At 43.4% G+C, this 27,700-nt stretch overlaps 1 protein-coding gene and 1 long non-coding RNA gene across 2 annotated transcripts in view; one reads left to right on the top strand and one right to left on the bottom strand.

Annotated features, from left to right (window-relative positions):
- CERCAM (cerebral endothelial cell adhesion molecule) overlaps nt 1-27,700 on the bottom strand; it is a 104,450-nt gene that overhangs the window by 63,643 nt on the left and 13,107 nt on the right. The gene's annotated exons all lie outside the window — the stretch shown is intronic.
- Nucleotides 19,402-25,868, top strand: LOC149469476 (uncharacterized). Its single transcript, XR_016311567.1, has 2 exons — nt 19,402-19,581; nt 23,915-25,868. It is a non-coding gene; the product is annotated as an uncharacterized LOC149469476 (long non-coding RNA).

Here is a 27,700-nt window from a genome sequence, read left to right as displayed (position 1 = left end):
CAGATATATTCTTCAACCAGGAGATGGCAGTGTTTATATGTTTGTAGCTGCACCTATGACTATACTCTGTCTTCGCCCTGATATAAAGTTCCTGTTTCCTGTTAGCAGAGAAGAAGCTGATAAACACATGTGGAGTGTGCATGATCTGTTCTGTAGGGCTGTATACAGAGTCTGTAACACAAAGTCAGTGATTAAAATGGTAATTTGGCCCCTACAATTCTGCACAACTGCGGTGAAATCCTCCCAACTTAAATCCAAGGAGAGGGTCATATCTGATGAAGCCAAAAAGGACTCTTAAGAATGTAAGGACTCAAGCACTGGACAAAGTTCTAGGCCAGCAATGGGCAAACTACGGCCCGCGGGCCGTATACGGCCCGGCGGACCTTTTAATCCGGCCTGGCGGACCTTTTAATCCGGCCCGCGGAGCGTGATACAAAAAAAAAACAGCCAGGGCAGCGCGCTCAAATGCAATGATTGGCCAGTCTCGCTGCCACTCACATCCTGATAGCCAGTGATTGGCTGTCAGGATGTGTGTAGGTGGGGCAGCGTGACGAACGTGAGGGGAGCTAGGCTCCTCTCACAGTCTGCCCTGAAGACCGGAACGGCGTGGGAACACGGCGAGAAGAACGCGCGGAGCAAAGGTAAGTGAATTGACACAGGGGGGACTTGGCTTACTACTTGCTACTTACTTACTACTACTATATGGGGGATGAATTAATATGGAGGATGAATTAATATGGGGAATGAATTACTATGGGGGATGAATTACTATATGGGGAATGAATTACTATAGGGGGGATGAATTACTATATGGGGGATGAATTACTATAGGGGGGATGAATTACTATGGGGGATGAATTACTATGGGGGATGAATTACTATATGGGGGATTAATTACTATAGGGGGGATGAATTACTATAGGGGGGATGAATTACTATATGGGGGATGAATTACTATGGGGGATGAATTACTATATGGGGGATTAATTACTATGCTTACTATGGGGGAATATTACTATACTTACTATGGATGGCATGGTAGTGGCTGGGCCGGCCAGCAGCTAGTCCGGCCCCCGGGTCCAATATATGAACCCATTGCGGCCCTCAAGTCAAAAAGTTTGCCCACCCCTGTTCTAGGCTGTTGGTGTCAGTTCCTTGAGAAAGAACACTGCAGGCCACCCTGGACCTGTTAGATAATAGTGAGCTGGAGAAACCCAACTAAGCAGGACTGCTTCTCTTCTCTTTTGTGATATGACATTTTGCACCACAACAGCTTAGTTCTGATACAGGTAGGGATGAACTTGGGTGTGTTTGGAAGCCATCAAAAGCTGGACCAATGATAGGCGATCAAGACATTCTCCACAGCAGGCACATGTTTACACGTCCATGGGGATTGCACCAGCTGCAGACAATTGGACCAGTACAGGTGACACCATTCTGGAGGGCTCACTCAGGTGGGTTTGAATAAGAAAAGCCTTGAACTCATACACACTGACTGCTGGAAGCAGGAGCAGTTTAAATAGTTGAAGGTGACCAGATTTGGCAATAGCAAGAAAGAACCGAGGTGAAACCATGTGTCTCTTGTGATAAGGTGCAACCTTATGCAGTGCTTAATTTCGCAGAATTTTAACTCTTTCTATGGAGATCACCAGACAAAAAGGCTGTAATAATGGCGCCCAGCAGGTGTAATAAACAAAGTAGCTCCCAGTGCTCAGGCCACACAGCCTTCTCAATAATAATCAGCCTTTATAGAAAAGGCCTTGCCATGGCCCTGGACCTGAAAAGTGTTGTTCCAGTAACTAACACAGTTCACGAAGGTCTGGAAAATGCCTCAAGCAAAGCTTAGTGCCCAAAGCTATTCCAGGAAGGCGTTGGCCCTGCAATCGTCCAGTCCAGTGGGGTCCAGGAACAGCCTCCAACATTATTGCTGAGGATAGCTACTTGAGAGAGCAGCTAAAGCAGTGTGTAGATGAAGTCTTCATTGAGGAAAAAAATTCTTGAACATCCATCCTCCTATGAAACTAGAAATAAAAACTGCATGCGGGGTGTTGGAGGGGTTATACCAGGCTGGCCACTGTTTTTTTTGCTTGCCAGTGACCAAATTCTTCTGCAGGCAGCAGTATTAGATTAATGTCTCTGAAGTTTTTGTCCCACAATAAACAAGAAAGCAAAGCATTTTTATTTCTGTCTGTGTTGCTGTTGGTGAGTTTGCCGCACTTCCTTTCTAGTAAACCGTTGTCAGCAAGGCAGGAAGAGAGGCAAAATCTCTCTAACGGGGCCTCAAATAGCAGTAGATACTCAACTAGATTTTAGCCTGTCCACACAACATCCAAAACTAAGGGGAAAAAAATTAAAATGTTTATTCTTGGGTTTAGACGTCCTTTAAGTTACACCACTTCTCGCCCATCCCTGTAGCACTCCACCCCCAATGCCCTATACTCACCTCACCTGCCCATGGTTCTGTGGATTCCATGCTGTGCAGACCATGGGAGGTAAATGAAAGTGACCCTATCACCACATGGTCACTTGTAGGCAAACTCTGTAAATTAGGTGCTCACCCTTCCAGTGGCCTTTTCTTTTACAAGGTTTTGCATTATGTACAAGTGACCTTGTGGTGACAGGGTCACTTAAAAGGATAATTGTGTGACTGTACATTTGTCTTTTAACACCTTACCTAGCACATAAAATGAATGAGTATTCCCAAAAAAACAGACCATATGAGGGGCATTCAAGTCAAACTGGGACTTTTCAGTTTACAGGTCTAAAAAGGCATTCTAGCATGGCGGTACAACACGCAGTAGTAAGTGGCAAGTTTGTCCTATTACTGATAGTTGGCACACATGTCGCAGACCAGTTCAGGCCTTGCCCGCACTCAAAGCACACCCCTACTTCCCCGGGCCCTTGGGCAGTCCCCGAGTGCTCGAATGATCAGTCCTCCCCTGGAATGGTGGTTCCCAGGATTTTCTACCCCTGACACTATCAACAGTGAATATTATGGTCATGTTCTGATTGATGTGCATACACTTCTGTGGAAAAAAAACGTCCTTGATTGTTCACTAAGGGCATCCTGTTTCTCCAGGACAAAGCACAAGCTCATACTGCTCACTGCACATACATGTACATTCACATGCACATTACAGCAACTCGGCTGGGAGGTATTGCCACATCCCCCTTTAGCCCAGACCTCGCTCCAAGTGATTTCCACCTGTTTGGACCCCTAAAAGAGTTCCTTGGAGGTCAGCATTTCAGCACTGATGGTGAAGTGCAGCAGGCTGTCCTAGGATGGTTCAGGCTTACTGACAAATCTTTCTATACCAAAGCTTTCCAGGTGCTAGTTAAAAGCTGGGATAAGTGTATAAATGTAGCAGGGCAGTATGTAAAAAAAAAAAATGCACTGTCCACTCCTGGAAATTTGTTCTTTTATTATATAAACTCAAAAGTCCCAGTTTGACCTCATAATTTTCCATCTTTTTACAGTAGATACCATAAAAATAATTCTAGTGTTTTTGTTGAGCCAGTGGCGCAACCTTTAGAAGGATGACAAGATTATCACTCTGCAGTTGATAGGGGCCCAATGCAAAATTAGTGCAGGTCAGTGACCAGACCTGAACCTGTAGCTCTCCTACAATTTTGTCTATTTGCCCCATATTGGCACTATATCCACTGGAGTATTTGCATTTTGCAGAGCAGAGTAGGGACTGGCCAGAGAGGGACTACTTTGACACAGTTGAACAGTTTAAAAGTGTTAAAAAAATGTAATAAAAATAAAAGATAAAATACACATATGTGTGAAACAGTGATTGCACCACACAGTTGGAGTATCACTGTAGACGTCAGAGTGAAAGCAATAATTCTAGCACCAGAGCTCACATTTTACTCTAAAATGGTAACCTGTAAAGGCTTTTAAAGCTTCGCTTATGGACATTTTTAGGCACCATATTTTGTTGTCTTTTCATAGCCATGAAACATTTTAAACCTTGACATGTTTGGTATCTTATTTACGCAGTGCAACATCATCTTTTATATCGTACAACAAACTGGGTATTATACTGTGTTTGTTTGAACTAAAGTGCATTTAAGTATATTTTGGCTGAAAAATTGGGTTTGATAAACTGCTGCGTAAATATTGTGCAACATAAAAAAATTGCAACAACCACCATTTTATTTTCTGGGACCTCTGTTTTCAGCAAATATTTAATGTTTGGGGGTTCTGAGTAATTTTCTTGCAAAAAATGCAGATTTTTACATGTATGTGAAAAATGGCAAAATTACCCTGGGCAGCAAGTGGTTATAGGATAATTGTGTGACGGTAAATTTATCGTTTAACACCTACTACATAAAGTGAGTATGTATATCTAAAGAAAAAATAAATAACATCGGATCCTCTGATTTAACCCCTTACAGCATATAATTTTACATTGTTTTACAGTAGATACAATGAAAACAATTCTAGCATTTTTTTGAGCCTGTATAACATCCTTTAGGAGGGAGACAAGCTCACTGCTCTGCCTGAAATGCTGCAAATGTGTTTTCACTCTTGCTTGAGTAGGGACGTACCCACAGTTCATGGGACCTCATAGCAAAATTTTGATGGGGCCCCTTAGCGACCTTCCTGCTGTCCCTGTTCTCAACATAAAGTATTTATATGTAGCCACCCTGCCTATAAATGTAGTTCTGCATGGCTGCAGTCAGCTAATTTGCAGTTTGTGGTATGTTCAGCTTCCCCTAAGTCCAGCCTGGCTGTCAGTTCTCCCTTCTGTCAGTAGGTAGCTCTGTTGCCTCTAGTGTGAGATCTTACATTAGGTATTGACTATGAAGCACAAACAAGCACAAACAAGCACAAACCCTAAACCGGGTTTGCAGTTTTGTCCCAGGTTCTATTCTCTATTGGGTACACGGCAGCTCCAAAGTCTCACAATACAATAACCAGGCAATGAGTGTCTTTTTGAAGTTTAATGCTGGATAAACTTGGATGGGGTGTATGGTGAGCTTTAGGGTACTTTAAATTTAGGCTAGGTACACATATATGTAGGTTGCGGTTGATGCATTTTGCGGTGCAATTTGCAGTGCATTTCGCATTTTTGAACATGTGTTTTTTGCCACTTTTTTTTTAGCCTAATAGGAAAGTATGACCATTCTGTTCATGTATTGTGATTTCAATGCAACTTTGATGGAACTTTACACTTTCTGGTACTCAAGAAGCAATAAAGCAGAGCTCCGCCCAAAAGGGGAAGTTTTGCTTTAAGTCTTTGTCCCTCGCACCCCATTAAGGATTGGCACCTTTGGGGAGTGGGTACCCGAATTTAACAGGTACCCCCTCCCACTTCCGCTGCGATTGCCTAGGCGATCAGAAGCAGAAATTGTCCTCCTCCCCTCCCTCCAGGTAGTCTTCTGGGACACGTCCCAGAAGACTATGGGGCCATTCACAAAGTGCAGCGCTTCTCGCGCATGCGCCGTGGGCACCCTGCTGTGAAGCTGCAAACTGTCACAGCTGGGTGCCCACACTGAAGATGCCGGCGCCAGGGAGAGAAGACGGCCAGTGAAACCAGCGATGGTGAGGAAACCGCTGGACCAAGGGACAGGTAAGTGTCTGTATTTTAAAAGTCAGCAGCTAGTTTTTGTAGCTGCTGACTTTTTTTTTTTTTCAGCTGGAACTCCGCTGTAAAGTAGCATCAAAGTAGTGCAGAAATATTTATGTGTGCAAAGTCACATTGTTTTTGGCTTTTAGGAAAATATGACAGTTCTGTTCATATAGTGTGACTTTGATGCGACTTGAATGCTAGAGAGTAAAAGTTGCACTACATGATCAAAACTGTCATACTTTCCTATTAGCCAAAAACAATGAGACTTTGGACATTGGATACCTAAAGGTTTCTGCACTACTTTGATGTGACTTTGATGTGACTTTGATGCAACTTGAGGGCCAGAGAGTGTAAAGTCGTATCAAAGTTGCACTACATGAAAGAGCTGTCATACTTTCTATAAAACATCCTATAAAACAAAACACAAAACGCATCAAAAACGCAATACTTGCATTTTTGCTATGGGTCTATTGAAGTCTATTACACGCAAAACACAATCTACTGCAGGAAAAAAGTCCCTTGCCTTTTACAAAAAAAAAACGCACATATGTGAACTAGATCCATAGGAAACCATAGTAAATAGACTGTAGTGCGTTTCTGCAAAATGCACTAAAAAAAAACACATAGGTGTGAACCAAGGCTTAGTGAAAAGTGCAACAGAGGACACTCTCTGGTTATAACTAAAACCTTTAGGGTGGACCCCTTTATGACTGGTAATAAATTGGACATACAGCTCAGGGGACAATTCTGGAAGTAATCCTAAGCCAGAAACTCTGGAACAGTCTCTCCAAGGGACAAACAACAACAGTCACTAGGATCTCTCTCTCAGGCCTCTACTCACTGTGTCCCTGAGTACCTGGTTGCTTTCTTCCAGTACCAGCCAGACTCTGTACCATGAGCCTCCAGGCCAGATTTTCAGTGGACTTCCTCCAAACTGATCTCAGCAGCTTTAGCGATAGTCTCCTCAGCTCTCCCTGAGCTAGGACCTTAATGAATCCCCTTTGGGAAGATATGCCCCCAAGCTCTCCCTGAGCAGGGACCGTGTTGACCTCTTGCAGACTTCAGCTAAAACAATCCAGAAGGGCAGCAGCAGGCTGGGTCTTCTACAGGACAGGGATCCTGCTGCTCCAGGGCCCAGCATACTTATATGCTTATATGGTCATTCTTTCCCCAGAGATTGGCTGAGGTTGTATGACTATGCAGGTTCTAAATTCTAGAACTCACTAGAAAGCAGGGGGAAGTAGTTGAGCCTGCAACCAGCAGAACCCAGAACAGCCAAAAGCAATCAAACTTTGTTCCACTGGCTAAAGGAGCCAAAAACTACATTTACCTTAATCCTACTAGCAACCTTAAATAGGAGGGTGCTACAATGATCATGCATATTTTTTCCCAGCCCAACACTAGGAGTTTCCTTTGCCAGTGGTGCATTATGGGAAAATGTTTAAATGTTTGAGGCTGGCTGATGCAAGCTGGGCTCTGGCCTAGGGGGGGTGCATGTGATGGAGCTGCTTTTTTAGGCCTGCTAGTCTGAAGGGGCCTGGATGGTATTACTTATGGAGCTTCTGAGCTTCACTGGAGCAGGATGGAGTCACATGGAGGTTGGTTGACTCTTCTGCAGAAGATTAGAAACCAGATGTGAAGAAGCGCCTGTCACCCCGATTGGTTGATTCTGTCAGAGTACTGCTTCCTCACTGCTGAGACACAGGACCATGGTAGTATAGCCAGGCATCGCAGTCAAGACAAGGAAACGCTAGTTTAGGTGCAAAAACTAGAGCTCTTTATTGAACAGAAATACAGGTTTTTATACACTTCAGAAATAGGGGCAGTCCCCACATGAACAATAAAAACAACTATTACACATTGGGATAAACATCCCACACTGATTAGGTAAGAGCTTGATCACATTATCCTAAACAATGCAAACAGTGATCTAATTAACAGTAAGCTAATCAACAGCCAAACACCCAGGGAGCCCACCCCAGACAGTCCGGCACCTCCAACCCTGAATACACCAAGTACATTACACATGCTGTCTTTCAGGTGTTTACTTTCACTTGTATAATCTGTCCATCATAAGACAAAATTCATACAATATTCCAACAGTCTGAAAAAGTGGAATTAATTTACCTTCATAGATTCTTGACGGAGATTGTTCATAAATATTTCTGTCCCAAGTTGAGGAGCTTCTCCAACCCAATCTGTAGGAGGGCCCCATATTTCCTCTGACCATTAAGCTGTATATGATTATTATTACACCTTTCTATCCACTCCAGTAGGGAAGCTGCATTGTCTTTACTCAGAGAATTAATCCAAGCCTCACTCTCAACATTCATCTCGTTGTTGTCCATCTTTAGAGAATGATCTGCTCTCTCCATGGGCCTTAATCAGTGGGTAGAAGGCTAGCCCCTAGTTCCTTCCAAAAGCCCATGTCCTGGTTGGGTCTGTCACACCGGAGACCCAGTGGTGGATCTTAAAGGAGGTGTCTGCAGGTCTTTTAAACTGGAACCTCATGTGTGGGAGCTGGGTGCCTCACCTGGAAAAAAGGGTGCTGTTGCTACTGGTGATGATTGCTAGAGAATTCCAACACAGGAGCGTTGGTCTTGACTTAACACTAATTGACTTATATTCTGCATACTCACCTCATTCTGGGCCAGGTGGACCCATATACAAAGCCTGCAGCACCAAGATTCTAGTGCCAGAATTTACAGATTCACATGATGTGTAGAGATGTATCAATAAGTGTACTTTTTAGGTTCTGCAGGGGGGGGTGGAGCCTGAACATGGCGGCTCGGGAGAGCAAGGAGTAAGTACTCCTCGCTCCCTTCCCCGAACATCTTCCCTATGAGGTCCCGGTCCCATAACTAGCTGCACTGGAGCAGCGTTGCAGTGTACTGGAGCTTACTGGAGTCTTACCCGGTCGGAGAGTGGTCTCGGGGACGGCGTGGCGGCGAGCCCAGAAGAGAGACGGCTGAGTTCCTCTTTCACTCGGCGTCTCTCGTGTTAGCTCCGGAGCAGGACTGGGGTTGCCCGGGAGACGAGCATAGCGGCTCCCACACGTGGGTAGCCGCGGAGGAGCTCTGGGAGCAGAAGAAACAGCCGGCTTCCCGGCGTCCAGCAGCCCAAGGGAGACGAGTGAGCGATGTTAAGCGGTGTAAGGTGGAACGTTGCTACACACTTCCATACCACCTCCATCCCTCTAGCTTCCATACCTCCTCGAACCCAGAAAAATAAGGAAAGAAAGATAAAGGCTTAAAGAGACCCAAAGGAATCCCCCAAAGAAAGACAATTATAGGAGAGGACCGCATACTGAAAGGTACTCCAGCGTGGAGGGTGAGTGATAATAACGTGTATACTGCAGGGGTTGTTATATACTCCCTATATACTCCCTATATACTCTCTATATCCTGGACTTATGTATTGGATTTTTCTTTTCTGTACATCAGATTTAAGCAATGCTTTCATTGGGCTGGCACTAGGATATTGTATTTGCTAAGTTGAGAGAAGGAAATTGGGGATTCCTTGGGAGGGTCTGAAGGTTTGGAGGAGTTGAAGACATGAAAGGTAAAAATACAAAAGGGAGTGGGTCTAAGAACCCTCAAACTGGTTCGATTAAGAAGTATATACCACAAGGAAATTTGACCCCAGAAAGATCTCAAGGAGTGAGTGAAAAAAGTGAACTGGAAATAAGTTTGGATAATAGTTCGAGACTTTCCCTGGGACCGGTATATAATAGTCAACAACCACTGGAAGGTATAGGGCCGAGAGAAACTGAAAGAGATCTGCAAATACCAAATAAAAAGGAAATGGCGGAAATGTTTAAAAATTTGGAATTATCAATAAAGCAAGAGATGGGGATAATCCGGGAAGAATTGGAACAACTGCTAACCAGGATGGAGGAAACAGAGGAAAAAGTTCAGGGTCATGCTCAAGTTATCCCAAAATTAGAGAGATGGATAATAGACAATAGAAAAGAACAAAAAAGATTGTTTTTTATGATGGAAGAACAAGAAAATAGAGAAAGGAGAAATAACTTAAGAGTAAGAGGAGTCCCAGAGCTGACCCAGGGGGAGGACTTAAAAGAGTTAATCGGCAAAATCTTGAACTCCATAGTGGATAAAGCGGAAGTGGTGATGTTTAAACTGGATGGAGTGTATAGGATAGGGAAGTACCAACAAGAAAAAGGATTTGAAAAACCAAGAGATATAATAGTTAAATTCCATAATTATGGAGATAAAGAGGAGATATGGAAAAAGATTAAAGGAAGAACAAGTATTCCATATGGAGAGAAAAATATCAAAATTTTTGCGGACTTAACAGCAGAGACTTTGAGAAGAAAGAAAACATTGAAACCTTTATTAGAAGAGATGAAAAAACATAATGTGAAATATAGATGGGGTCAAGCAGCGAGTTTGATCGGTTGGAGGGATGGAATTACGGCAACTCTAAGATTTCCAGAAGATATGGAAGATTTTTGTGATAAATTTGGATTGCAGAGATTAGAGATACCGGGTTGGGAAGTGGAGGAGGGAGACTTATATACCAGTAGGGAAGGAAAGTGGCAGCTAGTTGGAAGAGTAAATAGAGAGCTATCAGATAAAGGGACCCCGGGGAAGAGGGGGGGGAAGGGGAGCGGTCATGAGCGGAGCCGAACCTCCAAGGTAGGGATCAGAGGTGGAGTATGATCCAAAGGCAAAGGAGGCCTTGGGGGCGGGTGGGTGGGGGGGAGTTAAGGGAGAGAGGAGATGGGGAGGGTAGAGAGAGGGGGCGGGGGTGGGGGGTTGGGAGGGTGGGAGGGAGGGGACGGGAGTTGGGCGGGAGGGAGGGAGGGGAGGAGGTATTGGGGCAATACTCTGCATGACAGAAGGGATAAAGAGGAAGAGGCAATCTGGAAGAGAGATGGAGTTAATTGGGAATGATGGAAGAAATACAGTTTATAACCTATAATGTGAATGGGCTGAGTTGTCCAGGGAAGAGATTTAGGTTGTTTAATGAGTTACATCATAGGGCTACGTCAGTGGTATTTTTACAGGAGACGCACTTTGAGATAGAGGCAAACGTGAAATTGAAATCCAAACACTATCCAACATGGTACTATGCAGATTCTCCAATTAAAAGAGCAAAAGGGGTTGCAATAGGTCTGGCAAAGAATATGAGATTTGAGCTGGAGGATAGAAGAACCGACCCGGAGGGGAGGTTTTTATTCTTAAAAGGTAGACTTCAGGGGATTGAGTGTACTTTAGCCAATATATACTGCCCTAATAAAAATCCGGAGATGTATATGAAGGGCCTGTTGAAAAAATTTATGGAATTTAAAAAAGGGCGCTTGATTGTAGCTGGAGACCTAAATCTCTGTATTGACCCACAAAAGGATAATACCTCTTCCGTGCAAAGAGAGGGGAGTAGGTCTCTGAGAGCTTTGAAAAAAGCGATGCATGAATATCAACTAGTGGACACCTGGAGAATAACGCATATGAAAGACAGAGACTATACCTTCTTCTCTAATGCACATGAGATATACTCGAGATTAGATTACATCTTAATAGACCATCAACTTATAGATCATCTGGTTAAAACTGACATAGAGACAAGGACGTTCTCGGACCATGCTCTGGTTGTAATGAAAATGGGATGGGGAAGAAGGTGGACTGGAGGATTAGGGTGGAGGTTAAATGAGGTTCTTCTTCTGGATGAGGATGTAGTTCAGAAAATCGAGAAAGAGATTAAGGTATACTTTAAGGAGAACGAAACAGAGGAAGTATCGATAGCTACAGTCTGGGAAAGCCATAAGGTATTCATAAGAGGAATCTTGATTGCGGTAGGAGCAAGGAAGAAAAAGGAAAGAAGAGAGAGGGTCAGTGGGCTTTTAAAAGAAATATTGGACTTGGAGCAGATCCATAAGAAGAAAATAACAAAAGATACGAGACAGAAGTTATTGGATAAAAAAGATGAGCTAGAGAGGTTGATGGATGAGGAGAAGAGAAGAGTATACAACAGGGTTTTGAACGAGAGATATAGATGGGGAGACAGACCAGGAAGATATCTAATGAGAGCTTTGAATAAAAAGAAAAATAGGAACTATATAGAAAAGATAAAAAGTTCAAAGGGGGAGTTGGTCCACTCAAATAAAGAGATTATTAAAGTGTTTACGGAGTATTACAAAAAGTTATATAATATTAGTCCCCAAGGCCCTCTAAAAGAAGCTCAAGAGGGAATTAATGAAAAAAAGATGACATACTTAAAAAATGCGGGATTACCAAAACTAAGTGAAGCACAGTTGAATGCCCTAGACGCAGAAATTTCCCAGGAAGAAATTAAAATAGCATTAAGAAGCACAGCGGGGGGAAAAAGCCCAGGCCCGGATGGCTATACAGTTAAGTACTATAAGAAATTTAGTGAAGTACTGTTACCCAAGCTGGAGAAATATATGAATGCTCTGGGAGGTGGGATGGAAGTGAGGAGAGAATCCCTACATGCCCATGTAGTACTTATTCACAAGGAGGGAAAAGATCCATCTCAATGCTCCAGCTATAGACCTATCTCATTATTGAACACAGACACTAAACTGTATGCAAAGGTGTTAGCAAACAGGTTGAGGAATCTGATGCCTGAATGGATCCATGGAGACCAGGTGGGCTTTGTACCGGGGAGAGAAGGTAGAGACAACGGCTTGAGAACCCTGATGCTTATTCAGAAAAGTAGAAAAGGGAAAGCCCCGGTGGTGCTCTTGTCAATTGATGCAGAGAAGGCATTCGATAGAGTGGACTGGGGCTTTATGATGGACAACTTAAAAGTGCTGGGGATAGGTGATAGAATGCGAGAGTGGATAAGTAAATTATATAGGGAGCCTACTGCAATCATCACGGTAAATGGGGAGAGATCAGAACCCATTGGAATGTCTAATGGTACAAGACAGGGCTGTCCACTGTCCCGTCTGCTATATGTATTATCACTCGAACCTCTGTTGTCAATAATAAGAAATAGTGGATCGGTAAAGGGAATTCAGATAGAATCCATAGAACATAGAGTAGCGGCCTTTGCGGACGACTTATTGTTCTATGTGGGGAATCCCCGAATAACTCTCCCAAATATAATGAAGATTCTGAAGGAGTATGGTGAACTATCAAATCTAAAAATTAATCCAACGAAAACAGAGATCCTGAATATTAATATATCAAAGAATGAAAAAGAAAAACTACAAAAAGAATTCCCCTTTATATGGAGAGAAAAAGAGATAAAATACCTAGGAATAAAACTCACTGCCTCATCTAAGCATCTGTATAGATTAAACTATATCTCTTTGATAAACGAGATCAGGGAAGATTTAAAAAGACTAGAAGGAGGAAATCCATCCTGGATAGGACGTATAAACTTAGTCAAAATGGTAATTATGCCTAAAATACTGTATAGATTTCAAATGGTACCAATTAAAATTCCAGAAGCCTTCTTTAAGATAATGAAAAAAATGTTAACAAGATACATATGGAAGAATAAAAAACCTAGAATAGCATATGAAACATTGAGTAGGACTAAAGAGAAAGGGGGATTGGGTCTACCAGATGTCAAGAGATACTATAAAGCAGTGGTTTTAGCAAGAATATATGACTGGACATTTAACCATAAGGGGAAAAGTTGGGTAACAATTGAAAATGATCTTAGTGGCATTAGATTGAGTCAGATGATATGGGTTCCACCACAGTTTAGGGGAATTAAAGAAAGCACAAGTATCTACACTTTAAATGTCTTTAGGGTATGGGACAATTTACACAAAAACATGAAATGGGAATTCAATTCTATATTAATGCCTCTCACAAACACTGAGAACTTTCCCCCGGGAAAGAATAAGATATCAGGGAGATGGTTTAGAAAGGAGGATACCCAACTGAGAGATGTTTTGGTGGAGGGGGAATTGAGATCACTTAAAGACTTAATAGAGAAGAAGGGAGATATTTTTATTAGAATAGATGAGTGGAAATATCATCAATTGAAATGTTTTATTGGAAATTTACCGAAACCCCTGAGAATAAAACAGGAGTGGAATATGTTTGAAAGGTTGTTAGAGACACGAAGGGATGGGAAGCACGGTATTTCAAAAGTGTATAGAATACTCACAGAATTAGACACAAACACAAAGTTAATTTTTATAACAAAATGGGAAAGAGATATGGGAGTTGGGTTTGACGAAGATAGACAGAGAAAGATGTTTAGATTGATACATGATAATGTTAGTATGAGAGAGGTTGAGGTTAATTATAAGTGTGTGACACGATGGCACATTACACCGAGTGTAGAGCACAAGATGAATGGGGAAAATTCAAATATGTGTTGGAGAGGATGTGGAGAGAGAGGCACGGTGTTTCACATATGGTGGGAATGTCCGAAAATCCAGGCTTTTTGGAAGATAATAGTCAAATTGATTAAAGAAATAACTGAAATTGACATAGGGTTAGACCCAACGACGTGCCTCCTACACAATGTGGAGACATCTGTAAATAAATATAAAGATTCAGGTATATGGTACTTCTTGAATGCGGCGAAAGGGTTGATACCCAAGTTTTTGCGGAAATCGGAGGTACCGAAGGAGGAAGACTGGATTAATAGAGTAAACCAGATAGGTAGAATGGAAAGATCATACCATATGCAGGAAGATAGGATGAGAGTTTATTTTAGGAGATGGGAAAAGTGGGAAAGAGCAGGATTGAAAGAGAAATATAGGAAAATATGAACTAGGATGTTAGCAAAAAATTAATAAGCCTCAAGAGATTAGAATGGGCTAGAGTTTGCAGAGGGGGAGGAGGGGGGATGAGGGGCGGGAAGGGGGGGGTAGCGGGATGGGGAAGAAAAGAGTTTTTAGTAAGGGAAAGGTAGAAATGTCATAAATGTTTATTTTTATGAGAATTATTTCCCTTTTTGGGCTTTTGTATTAATATGAAAAATTTAATAAATATTTAAATTAAAAAAAAAAAATAAGTGTACTTTTTAAAGCAGTGACATCATCATTATGCAGTACATGCCTGTGCAGAGAGCAGAGCTGTGGGCAGGGCCCAACAGGCTCCACCCACTACAGGCTACAGGAGGAGGTGATACAAGACCAGTCACACTGCACAAGCAGAGAGAGCAGCAGTGACTGGTCATTATTACAGGAAGGTCCTACACAGAGGTCAAGTTTCACACTGGGTTATTGCACAGATCTGGAAGATCACAAAGCTCACCAAGATTCAAGAATACACATGATACTTGGGTTTAGACAATATTTGCTCATCCCAGAGTTCAGCTTTAACTTCAAACTTTAGAGCCCAGCAACAGCCTAAACATATTTTTGAGGGAGGATTATCACCTCTGTCAGGTTTTTTTTTTTCATAATGAATTTTTATTAAATGGAAATAGCAAACGCATAGAGGGTTGTCCACAGACAATACAAGTCAACATCCCAATCTAGAACCATGACATAAACAATCGTGCCTAAGTTAGACACAGTAGTATGCAATCAGAGGAACGTCTTTGGAGTTAAAACCCCCGGAGGGGTACGAGAAGCCACATATCATAAGCAGAACATGAAACCAGAACAACATAAAAAGGGGGGGAAATACAGTAAATCACATTCCCGAAATGGAGCAGTTAGGGATATGTCAACCCTACCAAGCCCCAACCCATTCAGCAATCTCTCCCAACTGAGAGTAGTCCACTGTGGAAAATGCCAGGCCAAACCACTCTGCTCCCAAAAAGTAAACTCCCCACTACATCCAGCCAAGAAAAAAATAAGGGGGGAGAGACAAGAAAAGTAAGAAAGGGAGAAAGAAAAGGTTAGGGAACTCTCACATCTGACTGAACTCCATCAAGCGGAGAAGGCACTGTCCCTCCCACATGGAGTAAGGATAGGGGGCATATACTGCAGTGTCAGCAACTCAGGAATCTCTAGGGCGTGGACCTCTATCCTCCCAAAATGGCTCAACCGCCAACTCCGCACATCAGGACCTCCCGACAGCCAACTTGGTAATACCTCAGAAATATTTAGAGCATCAGGTGTTTGTACTCATCCAGGGATTTAAAATGCATCCAACAAGCCCATGTAGTTGTGTAGGCATGCATTCTGTCCTGCACCACAAAAAGTAGCTCCTCCGTCTCCTCCAATTTGTTCAAGCGCATAACCCATTCCCTAACACTTGGTGGGTTAGTGTCTCTCCAGTGGATAGGGATGCAAAGGGACGCTGCATTGTTCATGTGCAACTGCAGAAACTGCTTATATTGTTGTAAAGGCAACTTTGCATAGTGAAAGAGATATTGGGTCGGGGAGAAGTCTATAGTGTTCCCCATAACTCAGGAAGTGATATCATGCACCATGGCCCAGAACTGAGCTATAGGGGGACAATCCCACCAGATGTGGAGGAACATTCCTATCATCGACAGACAACGCCAGCAACAGTCCAAGGCTGTCAGAAACATTTTATGCATATGGGAGGGAACCCTGTACCATCTCAATCAGATCTTGTATGAGTTCTCCTGGGTATAGACTTTCAGAGAGCCCTTATGAACCAACAAATTGATTTGTTCCCAGTAGTCCTCCTCCAGATGGAGGTCTAAATCTCTTTCTTACTCAGAACAAGCTATACTTGAGTTGGGGGCATGGGACATGAAGAAAAGAGAGTAAATATTGGAGACCAGATTTCGATGAGACCTGGAACAGATCTCCTCAAATGGGGTCCGGTCCCTGCTAAACATTCGCCTGTCTCCCGTGCCATTCAATAAATGTCAGATATGCATATAAGTCCAAGAAGGGACGTTCGAATGGAGAATGTGTGATGTCAAGGAATCTTGGTCAATAAACTTCCCACGATGTAAAAATTGGTAAGCTGTGGGAGCAGTGTGTGGCCATGTAGTTGTCAAGAAGGACCTGGTCATACCTGGTACAAAGTACTGCTTAATTTTAAGCGACATTAAGGGCCTTGGAAAAGACGAACATTTAAATGTGGTACTTAGAAGCCAAGAATTTTGCAGAGTGGCTGAAATCAACAGGTGATAGGAGACCTGAGCTAATTTACAGTATTCAGGCCTAAGCTAAGGGATAGACTCTAGCAGAGCTTCCACAAAAGCATGTTCCAATTGAACCCAGTCCTTATAGGATGTGTAAACGGACCAGTTCACAACTCTATTCAGCTGATCTGCTAGTAATAATTTTGGAGATCAGGGAGACCAATACCTCCTTTGGACTACGGGCGGGGTAGATAAGACAAACTCATTCTCACCGGCTTGTTGTTCCACAAAAAGACCCGGATCATGTGGTGAATAGATTGAACAAAAGCCTTGGGCAGAAAGATCGGAACAGCCTGCATCACGTAAAGGAATTTAGAGAGAATGTTCATCATTAGAGCTGCTGCATAGCCAAACCATGAAAGTGGCTTAAGATCCCTGGCCCGAAGGTCTTCCTGACTTAGGGAACTGTCAGGTTTTTATTGTCATTTGTTTCTCTGATGAAATTTCCCCCACTTCCTGTCCTGCAGACCATAAAGGAAATAAGGAAATCTCCCCTTTTGGGATGCCAACAACAATAAAACCTGACATGGCTAGTTTTTTCCCTTGAATTCTTCTTGGCCTGCATGAATGGTGGTGTGGTTGGGTGTCCTTTGCCTAAACAGTTTGGGTTAAATAGAATCCCTCTATCTGGACTAAGCAAACTAGGAGGAAATCTGATGTATGCTCTTAGTTCTTCTGGATGTTTTAAATCAAAATCAGAGCAATCAATCACCTGTCCCCTAGGCAGAGGGATATAGTATACACCCAGCTCAGTGATGGTGCTTATTCCAGGAACATTATTAGCTCTATAATATTATAATCCTTGCTGCAGAACACACACGGCTTCACACACAGACTCATCTTCAAGGATAGTCGCAGGATTTCTTCCTTTCACTATAGATGTATTCAAAATTATACCTCTTCTACCCCCCAATAATGCATCTGCAGGTGTAAGTCCCAAGTAAGACCAGATGCTTTATGCCGGTTGGTTGTTAGAGAGATCAGATTACAGACTGCAGAATGACCCATAAGAGAGACATGTCTCCTCCATTTCTTGCATAGACTGGAGTGTTCAGCATGTATTGCCTTACATATGTTGCCATTGATGTACCCTATAATAAATGTTTATTTATAAAATACACAGTAGGTTATATATTTATAGTTTAGAGAGCATATGCAGTATGCCCATTCACACTTGTCCAAGGTTGCATAACAAGTCGTATGCCATGTTTCCCAATGAGTACCACTCAAATCTGAGCGAATTGAATGTAGTTCCTGCACTACTTTGTTATGACTTTTGATGCAGTGAATGCAAATTTGCTTCAAAGTCACATTGGAAATCGTGCAAATTTGAAGACGCGCTATTGTGAATGGAGCCTAAGTTTATGAAACTTAAAAATCAAAACAAAATTGATAATTATGCATTCCCTTCAAGACCCTGATGACCAACCTGTGCCCCAAGGGACACATGGGACCCCTTTGTTATTGGATGTGTGGTCCTCAGACCTAGTGGGAACATTGATTAGGGTAATAGCATTGATCTGTGCTAGCTTCATGTAACATGTTCCCAGTTTCCTATTGTCTTCTGCAACATATCCCCAGACATAAATATAGCATGTCCACACTCTCTGACCATCACTTCCTCTATTAGGTCTGCAGTCTCTGATAGTCCTCTCAAGCATTACATATATTAAACATTATGTGTGGACTTTCAGAGATATCAGGGGCTGCAGTTGCAGCCTCTATAGCTCATAAGTTGACAACCTCTGCTTTAACAGCTTCCCAACCACCCTATAGCAGAACTACTGCTACAGGGCTGCGCAAAATATATACGCCCTACCTGTGCCACCATTGATGGCTGCAGCTGTCGATCACTGGGTCCCGGACGGAGATTCCCTGCCGGCACCCAGCGATCGCCAAAGAACACTGACAGGGGAGAGGTCTGTATGTAAACAATACAGATCTCTCCCCTGTCAGCTCCTGCACACTGCTTCCGATGGCTCTGCATAGCAGCATGCTTACACAGTGAAGCACATACAGCACATTATGTTAAACATCCTACAGTTAACCCTTTGATTGCCCCAGATGTAAACCCCTTACTGCCTAGTGTCATTAGTACAGTGTCAGGACTTTTTATTAGCACTGATCACTGTGTTAGTGTCACTGGGGATGTCAGTGACAGTCAGTTCCCACCCAGTGTCAGAATGCCTGCCGCAGTCCCACTATAAGTCACCGATCGCTAGCATTACTAGTATAGAAAAAAAAAATCCCACTATATATACCGCCATTTTTAGATGCTATAACTTTCACATAAACCAATTCATTTATACGTATTGGGATTTTGTTTTTTAGCAAAGACATGCAGAATACGTTTTGGCCTAAATTTATGGCAAAATTTCATTTTTTACTTTTTCTTACAGGACATAATAGCAAAAAAGTCCAAAATGTTTTTTTTTTTTTTAAATTGTTGGTCTTTTTTTGTTTATAGCACAAAAAAAATAAAAACCGCACAGGCAATCCAATACCACCAAAAGAAAGCTTCAATTGTGGGAAAAAAAGGACATAAATTTCATTTGGGTGCAGCCTGGCACGACCGCGCAATTGTCAGTTAAAATAACGCAGAGACGTATCGCAAAAATTGGCCTGGTCAGGAAGGGGGGGGGGGGGGGGGGTGGAGGATCCTCTGGAGGGCATGTGGTTAAAAAAAGCAATGATGTGGCAAGGCTGCAGTACCTCATTGCAAGCTGGAGGTGGCACAGCGTGTCCTTGGTTGGAGCTGTGCAGAGGGGCTATCGCACTGCAGAAGTGAATTGAACTCTGTTAATAATCTGTTAGTTCATTTCACGCGGCCATCTTCTGATCTGATCAGCAGGGGATCTGTGAAATAGTCTTTTTGTGACATCCATGCACATTCAGAGTTTTTTTTTTGCATTTTGTAAACATACCCTTGTAGATCTGTGATGGATTTATGGGCGGCTGGACAGACTCGGAGGTAAGCTTGCAAATCGACTTGCATGGAACTTCCAGGTAGATCGCCTTAAAAAACTGACAGGTAGACCTGATTGGATGGGTGGCTGGATGAAAACAAACTTATATCTGTTTACATTGGGCCACCTCCAATCTGTCACGTGTTAGTTTTCCAATTTTTTCTGGACCTCGACAGATTCGGAGGTAAGCTTGCGAATCGACTTGCATATAACTTCCAAGGAGATCGGCTTAAAAAACTGACAGGTGGACCCGATTGGATGGGTGGCTGAATGAAAACAAACTTACATCCATCTACATTGGGCCACCTCCGATCTGTCACGTAGTACTTTTCCATTCCTGAACCTGGACAGACTCAGATGTAAGCCTGCTAATCGACTTGCATAGAACTTCCAGGTAGATCGCCTTAAAAAATTGACAGGTGGACCTGATTGGAAGGAACGTATGAAAGGACCCTAAGACCTGATTCACATATATGCGGTGCAGGAAATTCTGTGAATCTTGAGCGTTTCCCTGCTCCACATTGAAATCGCACTCCATTCATGCGATCTGCCACTGATGTCAATGGTAAATTAATAACACCTCAAAACAGATTGCAAAACACAGTGCAATTTCAAGAATCGGATCGCATGGGTGTGAAAATCCATGGGATCCAATTCTAAAGTCGCAAAAAAAAAGTTCCTGCACCTTTTTTTAATGCAGGTACAGTGCAAATTGAGCCCATACGAAATGAATGGGTTCAAATGGCACTGCAATGAATCGCATGTGATTTGAACAGGAATGCGGCACAATTCCTGTCTGAATCACATACGATTTCCTGCACCACTATGGTGTCAATCCACTCTTACAGAGGTTCAAACCACCAGAAAAGTACGGCCTGCTGGACACTTTAGAGCTAAAACATTAAAGTCTATTTTTCCTTTTCCAGATCATTTTGGGGATTACTTTATACGGGTGGGCGCAGGTGACTGGCAGAGAGCATCTGCGATTCTTGTTTGCTAAGAAACTATCTGCATGCACACAGAAATGTATGAACAGCCCCAGCCAGAGGCAATGCAGCCAGATTTGTACCCTGTAAGGCTGCTGCCCTTGCTGTTCTCATATGTGAGCATTTACATGCGATTACCACCTCTGACTTTCCCTGGACACAATTTGCATCCAAGGTTGGCTGTCATGGCCGTACATAGACTGGACTCAGATAATGGGCCAGTTTGTATGCAGCCATAGCCCAGAGTGCTGCTGCATCCAGATGTGGTGTTCAGCTGCAGTATAGTCGCACCAACCACCCATGAAGATTAAACCTTAAGGCTCCATTCAAACTTAGCGACCTGTTAAGCGACTGTGAACATTGAAGTCGCATGACAAATAGCACCCCATGTTTTTCAATGACAAGCGTTCAAACATGCGTGACGTAAAATTGCAGCAACTTTAAAAAGGTTCCTGTCCAACTTTCATGTGACTTTAGTGCCATAGACTGCAATGTAAACCCTCAAAAGTCGCATGAAAGTCACACCTGAATGTTATACATACAGCAATTGTGCAACAGTTGTCCATTATCATTGGTCAAAGCCAGTCGCATCCATCTGAAGTTGCACCAAAGGTGAACTCCAAAGTTCAAACTGATTTCTCAGCAAAGAAAATCATGGAGTCATGGACGGATGGGGGTGTTTGCTTTGAATATTAAAAATGAATTAACTGGTGTTTTTGGTTTGTGCTGCATACAGTAGATGCAGTGTAATTCCCCTTTAAAAAATATGTAAACCCAACATTTCTTATTCCTGCCATGTGCCTGCTGTATCATGTACTTGTATGAAAAAGTATCCTGTTCTCTTTATATTCCGTGATGTTCCTGCCAGTCCCTCTGCTTCCCTCATAAAAATTGACCACACTAGGCAGGAGAACACAGCGTGGTCAGTTCTCTAGCTATGCTGGGAACTCAGTCTGCTCTCCTCGAATGACTTCTGCTCACATCATTGGTCTATCTTGGACCAAGGTGAGTATAGAGTACATGTGCCATACCTGCAAGCTGGAAATCACTAGAGTAGGCACAGCTACCCCAATGGTCCCCACTAGCTTCCAGGTTCTGTGTTGAGAAGTGGCCTGCTACTTAGTAATAACACAGGAGGTCACTGACACATGGACGTCATTCAAAGAACACTTTGTATTTTTCTCAATGAATGCAGTGCCTTCTCTAATTGAAAAATATGGAGAGGCGGGGCAGTGATATCACATTCATTGATCTTTCCTCCCAGGCCAGGCGATAGAAGAAATTCCACCCGCAGATGCAGATAAGACCCCTTTCAGACGGGGCGGACCCATCAGTGGATCTACCTGCTCAGCGGGGGATCCCTCTGCTGATACCCACTGAGCATGCGGATCACAGGTCTGTGTCTGCTCTGCTGCTGCAGAGCAGACACTGCCCACTGTCCTCTATGGGCGGTCGGATGGAAACGGCCCGCCTGTCTGTTTCCATCCAACTGCCATCCAATCCGATCCCCATCCATCTGTTTTTGGTGTATCGGGTCAGATCCCAGCAGGTGTCAGCAGACAGGTGTCTATGGATGGTCTGATCGGGTCCGCCTAAAAATCCAACATGCAGACCGTCAGTGTGAAAGGGGCCTAAATCTACATTTTCACTGCCTGTACTGCACAGTACCAGAGTAACATTTACATTTTCCATCATTCTGATATTGCTGGACATGTGTCGGGACCTCCTTTGTCACAGCCAGGTCACATTAGCAACTTTGCAGCAGAAATTTATAGCCGCTACAAATCTCGCAGTTTCTTCTCTCAGTTGATATGTAGCTGGGTACAGGGTTGCTGATGTAGCTAACTTAAATAGTTTTACAGTTTATGCAGCTACAAATCACTGGCACACTATGATAGCTGGATAATGATAGGAATCGCAGCACAGTGCTGGACCCAAACCAGGAGGGAGAAGACTTTCAATTCAAATGTTAAAGGCAACTCTCTTTCAAACAGGGTGTCCTTGGGGTTCCTGGGAAGAGTCTAAAGCAATGGTCTCCAAACTGTGGCCCAAGGGCCGAATGCAGCCCCTGGCTGCCTTAATCTGGCCCTTGGGGCACTATTCCTTACACTGACACCATTGAAGGGACAGTATTCCTTACACTCACACCCTCATTTGGGAACTATTCCTCCCACTGACATCATTGATAGGGCACTATTCTTCCCATTGATAACAGCAAGGTGCACTATTCCCCTATTCAAACCAATGATGGGGCACTATTCCTTTTATTCAACCAATGATGGGGCACTATTCCTTCCATTCAAACCAATGATTGGGCATTGTTTATGCCTACTGCTGCTGAGACTCCCACTGGTCACAGTCCGCCCCTCTAAAGTCTGAAGGTCAAAAAACTATTCCTCCCACTGACATCATTGATAGGGCACTATTCTTCCCATTGATAACAGCAAGGTGCACTATTCCCCTATTCAAACCAATGATGGGGCACTATTCCTTCCATTCAACCAATGATGGGGCACTATTCCTTCCATTCAACCAATGATGGGGCACTATTCCTTCCATTCAACCAATGATGGGGCACTATTCCTTCCATTCAACCAATGATGGGGCACTATTCCTTCCATTCAACCAATGATGGGGCACTATACTTTCCATTCAACCAATGATGGGGCACTATACTTTCCATTCAACCAATGATGGGGCACTATACTTTCCATTCAACCAATGATGGGGCACTATTCCTTCCATTCAAACCAATGATTGGGCATTGTTTATGCCTACTGCTGCTGAGACTCCCACTGGTCACAGTCCGCCCCTCTAAAGTCTGAAGGACAAAAAAATGGACTTTTGCTTGGAAAGTTTGGAGACCCCTGGTCTAAAGAATGTGAAATGGATGAGAGTGTCAAAGGTAAAATGTCCAGTAAATCTTTATTACACATAACAGGAGGTTAGCAAGAAAAAGCCGACACATTTGGAGGGCTTAATACTCTCCCTTCATCAGGAAACATGGCGCTTATTTAGGTCACCAGACAGGCAGCCTGACTGATATTGTAAACAATGATAAATAGATAACACAAATAACTAGTAAAGGTGATAATTCTGTATCTAGCTTCAAATTCTGTAAAAAATGAATCCCTCAGCGACTGCTCTACAAATCACTTTGAATTTCAGTGACTCAGACCTTTCATTGATTGCAATTTATTTTATCCTGACAACAAAATTGCTAGTAGAGAGCAGTTCTATGGATGCTGCAAATCACTGATTCAATATTGCTAGTGTGATTGGGCCTAGGAAAGCAGCGGCCTCATGTACATAGCCTGCTTCTCAAATCTGATTTTTTTTTCTTTTCTTATAGAGCTCCGCAGTGCGATGCTTGTTGAGTCCCAGTGATCAAAAAAGTGAACCGTAAAATCACAGCACATTAAATAAGTCCATGAGAATACATAAAGGCTCCAACCTTCAAAGAAGTCTGAAGAGGAAAGGCCTGAATACCCTGGGATGCAGGGTTCTTGATGGAGGAAAGGTACTCTGGTATATCTAGGCTGAAAGCAGGTGGACACTGCTCCTTAGGGACCTGTCGAAGCCCATCCACCAAGTACATGGTGAGGGCTTTCCCAAAGAGAGACCCCCTGTGGGAAGAGGAAAAGACCCAAAGGCCAGAGATCCTCTCCACAACATCAGGGCAAGCCCCCAAAAATCCTGAACCCCCATGTCTGTGAGTAAAAGAAAAATAGACCAAACATGCAGTGCAAGTGCTCATTATAACTATGTGAAAACGTTCCCCAAAGTTCTCCTTAGATGGTAATGAGTTCCAGCCTTAGAAAATTTGCACTATTCTGACAGATATTTTTGAGGTTGCTGGCAGTGAGGTGAAGTCTTACAGACCTGCTGGTCCTAAATTAGTTCCTTTTGATCCAGAGTCTTCAACATTCTCCATACATTATTTAATTTGATTATCCTCATGGAAACTAGATATGCTCTGCTTCACTGTCCAATTCCAGGCCCTCACGCCCATCAACAACAGTTAGCCACATTTTTCTTCCTGGTGGCCAAGCAAACTATAGCCAAGGCCTGGAAGAAGCCCTCAATCTCCATACAAGAAGTTAAAGACTGTGCGACTCTAATGCTAATCCATGAAAAGATGTTCTGTATCCTTCATAACTTCCAGCCTGAATTTCTGAAGACATGGGATCCTTGGCTTCATTATGCCCTACCTTCCTTGGACCAGGCAATCCTGACATTACAGTTTTGTTAGTGGGCTTTACCCCCAAATCTCCTTCCTTGCCCCCATTAAGCTCTCTTTTTGTCCCTTCTAACCAACACAATTATCATCTTTTCCCCCGTTCTCTCCCCTTCCCCCGTACTCCAGCTCCTTCTACCCCCTTGCATTGAATAGCCTACCCAATCACAGCACATGAAATAAGTCCACGAGAATATGTGAGATGGGGAAACAGCTCTCATTGTTTGAACACTGATTGTGTGGAAGTAAATTAATGTTTTGACTGACATTCTGCGGTTTAACCACAAGATGTCACAAGATGTCACTGTTTTTCTAACACAGCCTCAGACTGCATAGATATTTGTATATTCATGAAGAGGTGGAGTTTTGCACACAGAGAGTTGGAGAGAACAGGAAGGAGAGGGAAAAGCCATGTTTTGGAGCATGGTGAAAAAAGGGCCATGTGAGCTGAGAATCTGTAGACATCCAGGTGTGAAAGCGTCCCTCAGTAAACCAGAGATTGCTGCCAGGAATGCTGATGAGATTGCTACCAGGAAGCTGAAGAGATTGCTGCCAGGAATGCTGATGAGATTGTTGCCAGGAAGGCTGATGAGATTGTTGCCAGGAAGGCTGATGAGAGCAGAGGAACTAAGCAACATATACGGCAAGATCGCATGCTTGTTGAAGTGACATTTGTTCTGTTCAGAGTCACCAGACAGTCAAGTCAGACTGGTGTTTTGCTCAGAAGGAATACTCAGGCACGTGCTACAGGACCAGTTATGGGAGAGGGAATACTGTAGATTTGTGTAAGATTGTAAGTTGTTGTGCTGCACCGCAGGCTAGCCCATACCGTACACCCATACACTGATTCCTGCTCTTTTAGGGTAATAACAGGTAAGGTGTGACAGCTTATTTGTGTCTGCCAGTAGGTACATTTCTTCACTTTCTACCTTCATCCATCAGAAGGCGCCCTGCTATGCAGCACAAGGGTCTCAGCCTTTGGGCTCGGTGTATGTAAATTTATTGTATGTTTCCAGCATTTGCGGTTGTGTTTATTTCCCACATCGAAGTAAAATTCTGTTGTGACAAATTGGGGTTGCTTTCCTCGTTTGTGACTTCACTGTATCCTGGGGAGCCCACCCCGGTACACGACTTACAACTACATAAAGGCTCCAACCTCTGAAGAGGAAAGGCCTGATTACCCTGGGGTGCAGGGTTCCTGACGGGGTGGCAAGGTACTCTGGTCTACCTAGGCTGAAGCCAGGTGGACACCACTCCTTAGGGACCTGCCAAAACCCATCCACTAAGTACTTGGCAAGGGCTTTCCCAAAGAGAGACCCCCTGTGGGAAGAGGAAAAGACTCAAAAGCCAGAGATCCTCTCCACAACATCAGGGCAAGCCCCCAAAAATACTGAACCCTCCATATCTGTGAGTTAAATAAAACAACAAACAAACATGCAGTGTAAGTGCCCATTATAACTATGTGAAATAAATAAAAAAGCGCCACACAGTTCTCCTTAGATGGTAATGAGTTCCAGCCAGGAAAGCCTTAGAAAATTCTCACTATTCTGACAGGTGTTTCCGAGGTTGTGGGCACCGAGGTGATGTCTTACAGATGTGGAGGTCATGCCTAAACTTGTTCCTTCTGATCCAAAGTCTTCAACATTTTCAATACATTATTTAATTTGAATATCCTCATGGAAGTTAGATATGCTCTGCTTCACTGTCCAATTCCAGGCCTTCACACCCATCAACAACAGTTAGCCACGTTTCTCTTCCTGGCGGCCAAGCAAACTATAGCCAAGGCCTGGAAGAGGGCCTCATTCTCCATACAAGAAGTCAAGGACTGCATGACTCTATTGCTAATCCATAAAAAGATGTCCTGTATCCTTAATTACTCCCAGCCTGAATTTCTCAAGACGTGGGACCCTTGGCTTCATTATGCCCTACCTTCCTTGGACCAGGCAAGCCTAACATTACTTTAATCCCTTTCCTTTCTTACTTCATCAGATCAAGCCTGAGCTTCATTGGTGGGTTTTATGCCCAAGTCTCCTCCCTCCTTCACCCTCATAATATCCTCTCTGTCCCTTCTGACCACTACTTATCTCTTTCCCCGTTACTCCACTTCCTTCTCTCCCCTTGCACGGAATTGCCTACCCAGTGTTGACTCCTTGCAGTATATGTTGTTGATTTTCACCACTTGTGTGCTAGAACTACTCTGACATACCTGACTTGATTTCATTTTTTTTAATGCTATGGCCCCTGCAAGGGCATAACAGTTGATATGATTCTCCTTTTTTCTGAAAATCTCAAAAAAAACTATGAAGAAGAAAAGATAAAAAAGTGCCAAGTGCAATATATTACGTAGGCCTTTTGGATGCTGCTTAACTGACCCCAGGAGTCCAATGTTGAGGAATGGCCTCAGCCACTGTACTGGCCACGCCCTCTGACATTGTTAGCTCCGCCCACTTGGGCTTACTCACAAGCCCCCCCGGGTGGGACTAAATGTATCAGAATGGCATGGCCATTCCTCAACATTGAACTTCTGGAGTCGGTTGAGCAGCGTCTATCCCTTCACTTGTATTGGTTTACACTGGAATCTATGCTGCCCCCAGTCCCTGACCAGACATAAGATGCAGCCCCATCGCTACCTGATATACATTAGCATTTAGGGAAAGCCTGCCTACAACTGGAAACAGGTCTAGAGAAAAAGGCCAAATTAAACCCAGCAGGAAATTATCCCTCCCCCACCACCACCCTCCTGATTACATCAGGAATGAACTGGCAACCCCCCCCCCCCCTCTTTTCTCAGGTAGAGGCACCAGCCTTCGTTTCCCAAAATCTGCTATGAACAGAAATTACACTTCATCTTAGCCAAAAGGCTACTTAAATCAGAATGATTTGTTTAAAGTGGTTGCAAAC

Source organism: Staurois parvus, unplaced genomic scaffold (genome assembly GCF_062004578.1).
Source record: "Staurois parvus isolate SC_StPar_1 unplaced genomic scaffold, SC_StPar_1.0 ptg000068l, whole genome shotgun sequence".
NCBI lineage: Eukaryota > Metazoa > Chordata > Amphibia > Anura > Ranidae > Staurois > Staurois parvus.
Note: the sequence above shows the minus strand (reverse complement) of the source record. Positions and strands in the feature narration are given on the sequence as shown.